This window comes from Sabethes cyaneus, chromosome 1 (genome assembly GCF_943734655.1).
Source record: "Sabethes cyaneus chromosome 1, idSabCyanKW18_F2, whole genome shotgun sequence".
In the NCBI taxonomy this organism is placed as follows: domain Eukaryota; kingdom Metazoa; phylum Arthropoda; class Insecta; order Diptera; family Culicidae; genus Sabethes; species Sabethes cyaneus.
In genome coordinates, this window is record NC_071353.1 from 101,107,090 (window position 1) to 101,112,394 (window position 5,305).

Genomic DNA, 5,305 nt, shown 5'->3' on the forward strand with positions numbered 1-5,305 from the left:
GCCAAGTGGCCGGTTTTTGGCCGGCCCGACCGGTTTTTCACTTGCAAAGCCGGTGGCCGGTCAATCCAGCAAAAAGGCCGGTTTTCCGATGTATGAAGCCGGATTTGTACTTTTTGCCTGGTTTGTTAAATTTTCTGATAAATTTATTACCAATTCTGAAAATTGGATCATTGAGGATAGCTAGTTTTGCAGTGATAATACCTTTCTTCTGGCGGAAATATACATTAAATTGTCCACTAGCGCCAGAAGCAAGTAGTTGTCACTCAAAAACTAGCTATCTCAAGGGGTCGGACACTCAGCACATAGTGCCCCGGCACTGCAGAGATATCAAACGGCACACCTCTAAAGCCTTATAAAAATAACATTTATAGGGCTTTACACAACTCCGGTTCAATTTTACATATGAAATGGGAGCACTGCCAGTTGTCAAAATCATCTTGCAAGGTTGCCAGATCTATCAGATTTTAACGAATTTAACAAATCTTGCAGTTCGGCACTTTCGGTACAGCACCGGCACAGTTCGGCTCGTTTCAAGTCGCCTAACATAAAAACGGCTGTGCCGAGTGACCGACCCCTTGAGCTATCTTCAATAATTTACACAGGAAACTGTCTAACGCACGTTACACATTACAGACAAATCCTCTAATATGCTGCCACAACACCCCCCCCCCCCCTCGCATTTTTTGAAGGCAGGATCGACCGGCCGGTTTTTGTAATTTTCAGACTTGGCAACCCTAGATTTCCTGTAAGTGCGAGCAGCCTACGGAATCTCCTTCAACGCTGGCAAGGTCAATTGGTATTGCCCGTTTCTTTGGTAACAAAACGCGCTGCTCACTTTTTTGATAGCTTGAAATCGTCGCAGAAAGAATCTGCTTGGATGTAATATGTAAGTTATAACACAGAGAACAGACTACCAGGTAATCGACAAAAAGTGTGTAAAAGGTTTTCATGTAATCTACGAGTAATCCTTCAATAGAGCACCCCTCGAGCAGCAAGTGGCAAACTAAATCTTGATGTCGCTGCCATCGCTGCTATATATTTTTTCCCCGTGTTGGGGACTTACCACCGCGACCATTATTTTGATCTATTGTGGTCAGGGATGGAAAAAACTACAAGGTATACAGCCCTAAGGGTTGTACGAAAGGGTGACGTAGGACTGTGTCATATAATACTCATTATATTGATAACATGTTTTAATCGATGAAGTATAACTTTATGTCTGATCATTAAATCAAAGACTAATGTAAACTGCATTTCTGGCATATGCATATTTGAGTATTTGTGAGTATCATTGTTTGAGTGTTTATTTGTAAAAGAAGAGCGAACTATTCTGATTTAATTCTTCATTGAATCAATGGTGGTTTTGAAAAAAACCGTTTGAAATTGTTTGGTGGCCCTGAAAAGAACTATGTTTGAGCTGATAGCACTTCTTAAAAATCAGTACTATAATTACTGTTGCCAATATATAGATGGATGTCGCTATTCGGTCCCTTAGACTCTAGGATGATGGTTGTCCGCTAATACAGGAGTGATAGGAAATACCAAATCACTGTAAAGTAGAAATGGATTAGTTTTATCAAAATACTGACCGTCCGTCAGTGCGATCGTGCGATAAATGAGCAGGCGGCGTACCAAGTGCACCATTTTATAGTCACTGGCACTGCCGCTGTTACTTGTAGGCTAGTGTAGGTGGTGGGGGAAACCAGATCGACTGCTGCTGCTGCTGCTCAAATGATTATCTGACGCTGAATGAGCAAGCATTTCCCATGTTACCATGGTATAACGCAAAATGGAACGTTAATCATTTTAGAAATTGTAGAAAAATCTTTCCATTCTTCAATTACTATAGTTCTTATAAGAACTGTTTACGACCACAACGGCCTGCTGCTGAATTTGCTGCCCGTCAGTCGATCCGTTTCCATTTGCTGTTGGTTTGCGAAAATAACCGCCAAAATGCCATTGGGTGCCTCGAATTGTCATCGAAGATGACATTAGATGCCGCAAAGGTCCTTGGATTTGCCTCCAATAGGCGCCAAAATGCTATCGTTGTTACCTCCCGATTGCTATCGGTGTTGGCTCCGATCGCTGGTGTTGCCGCCAAATGCCGTTGCTTTCGCCACCAATAGCCGTCGATGGTAAATACTGACCGTCCGTCAGTGCGATTGTGCGATGAATGAGCAGACGACGAACCAAGAGTACCATTTTATAGTCACTGGCACTGCCGCTGCTGCTTGTAAGCTAGTGTAGGTGGTGGGGGAAACCAGATCAATTGCTGCTGCTGCTCGAATAATTATCCGACGCTGAATGAGCAAGCATTTTCCATGGTATAACGCAAAGTGGAACGTTAACCATTTAGAAAGTGTAGAAAAATCTTTCCATTCTTCAATTACTATAGTTCTTATAAGAACTGTTTAAAACCACAACGGCCTACTGCTGAATTTGCTGCCCGTCAGTCGATCCGTTTCCATTTGCTGTTGGTTTGCGAAAATAACCGCCAAAATGCCATTGGGTGCCTCGAATTGTCATCGAAGATGACATTAGATGCCGCAAAGGTCCTTGGATTTGCCTCCAACAGGCGCCAAAATGCTATCGTTGTTACCTCCCGATTGCTATCGGTGTTGGCTCCGATCGCTGGTGCTGCCGCCAAATGCCGTTGCTTTCGCCACCAATAGCCGTCGATGGTAAATACTGACCGTCCGTCAGTGCGATTGTGTGATGAATGAGCAGACGGCGAACCAAGAGTACCATTTTATAGTCACTGGCACTGCCGCTGCTGCTTGTAAGCTAGTGTAGGTGGTGGAGGAAACCATATCGGCTGCTGCTGCTTAAATGATTGTCCGACACTGATTGAGCAAGCTATCGAACAATTTCGCATGTCTGCGATGGGGATAATGCAAAATGTAATGATAAGTGCATCGTGTGGGATTCACGTTGGCCATTGCCCTCTGATTCCGCTTGTCTTTGGGACCGGTGTTGCCGTCAATAGCCATCGATGTTGCCGATTGGATTGGAAAAGGGGTGTGGCTTACAAAGTGGTCTCAAGGTTATCATTTGGATCCAAATCCTTTGGTGTATCTAATTGTCGTCCGTGCCTGTGAAGCTAGGCGATAACAAGGGAAATGTATGGAAAAATTCGACCTTGAATCTTTACATACATTTTCACTATTTAGCGTATAAAAAATTATTATTAGTATGTTACTATAAAATTGCTGGACATTTTATCTATCCAACGACATATTAACTGTTATGTTTCGTTCAGTAGTATAGTAGCTATTAGCGTTTGAAATATTTCATTCAAACGTTACACTTCTATTTCTCGTTTTTACAAAGTGCTACCCAGTCCCAGTATAGTAAACAAAGACGTAGTCCTATGTCAAAAATCGCTTCTAGCGATCAAGATCATAGAAGCGATCAGATTCAGAATTCATTGACATCACTACTTGTAAACGACAAACACTTTGTCGCGATCCGTTCAGATTATGACAAACCTCATGTCAGATCATGTTCATTGCATGATTGCGTTGAGAATTATAACAGATACAGACGATTGGTTGTGTGCATCGTATGAATCACAATACAAACAACATGTATGACCTTTTTCTCGCAGCTAGGTAAGATGTAACACTGTGATCGACTGCTGAGACTGTTTAGAGAACAAAATCTTGTGATCAACGCTGAAGATTCACTCTTTGTCATTATCTGTACGGATCGTGATTTGTGCGTGTGGCGATAACTCACAGATTTTATCAAAATCACTGATCTTCCATCCCTGTTTGTGATGTGTCCTCTTTTAATTTATGCCATGTCGTATCAGTGAGCTATCAAAGTTTGATGAGCCACCTCAACTACTGTCGGCATTTATCCCAATCAGGTGATGCATTTCATATGAAATTTATCACCTGATTAGGAGCAGCATTCCAAATGTCGCAGGACTGAGTAACCCCTTACCAAGATATATACGTCGTTTATGATATAGTGCAACATAGTCGCACAACAATTGTTCGGAGCTTTCAATCTCATGATTACAAAAGCGACAGTTAGCTTCATTAAGTTTACCGATGAGTTTCAGGTGGTACTTACAAGGACAATGTCCTGTTATCAAACCGGTGTATGTGCTCAAGTTGGATTTTGAAAGGTTTAATAGTTTTTGTGATTGAAGAGCATTTGGCTCTATAAAACGTTTTGGAGATTTTGGAGCTGGAAGATTGATGCTAATAGTCTAAAACTAACTGGAAAGGAAATTGTTATTGTGGAGTTTCCACCTATTTCCAACCAGCAGTTGATAACCTTGGACTGCTCTTCGATGCTGGTTCGCTTTTTGTGAATCTAATTGCGTAACCGACCTAGCTCATAAAAGTTGTAATCGATGGCCAGTTTATCGATGGCAACAATACCAACATTTGAGTCCTCCGCGAAAAATAGTAATAAATTCATGGCTTGTCCAAATATAATTATGTGTAGTTACATCCACCATACTTGCAAAGTACTCCAGGCTTTATTCAAGATGTATCAAAATTGTTTTTTGCGGCGCTTCTGGAACGCGAAACGAAATGATTCAAATTGGAGACAGCAAGTTTGAATTCTTAACGTAAACCGGCACATTTTCCCGCACCTCACGGGTAACACGTTCCGCTTCACAAACCTGATCAACGGAGCTGGCAAATTTGCCGATGAAATTAAACCCCAACTTTTCTAGTAGAAATAAAAAAGCTGATCGATGTCCCAGTTAGGAATTTTTAACATTTTCTATCCGTTGCTTCAAAACAACACGATAAAAAAAGGGCCAAACGCGAAACGTTGTCTAAAAACCGGCCCAACGCCAAAATCATATCACCACTGACAGTAAATAAAAGCCTCATGTCAAAGGCCCCAACAACAATTGATAATCAAATCAGCCTTATGAAAAAGTCGTATTACCGAAAGATCTTTGAAAACGGCCCAACGCATATTTTTGCAAATTACAAAGTAAATCAATGTTTTTTCTGCTAGTTGTTGCTTTACACATTAAACTATTATGTTTTTGCATCAAAATGCGACATTCAGTTCTAAGCAACACTGTTTATATCAAATAAGGAGTTAAAAAATGATGCTCAAGTTTCATAGGCGAATAAACGCAAAACTAATGAAGCCCATGCGACTCCTACATTTGGCTGTCCGAACTAGGAAAATGATGATCAGTTACAAATTTTCGCTGGACGGATATACAAATCAAAACATTTTTCATTTAAATCTCAGTAAAATGAATATTGCGAACATTGAATTTTCTGCAGCGGGTTAGAAATCTTATTTACCAGCTAGCGCTCTG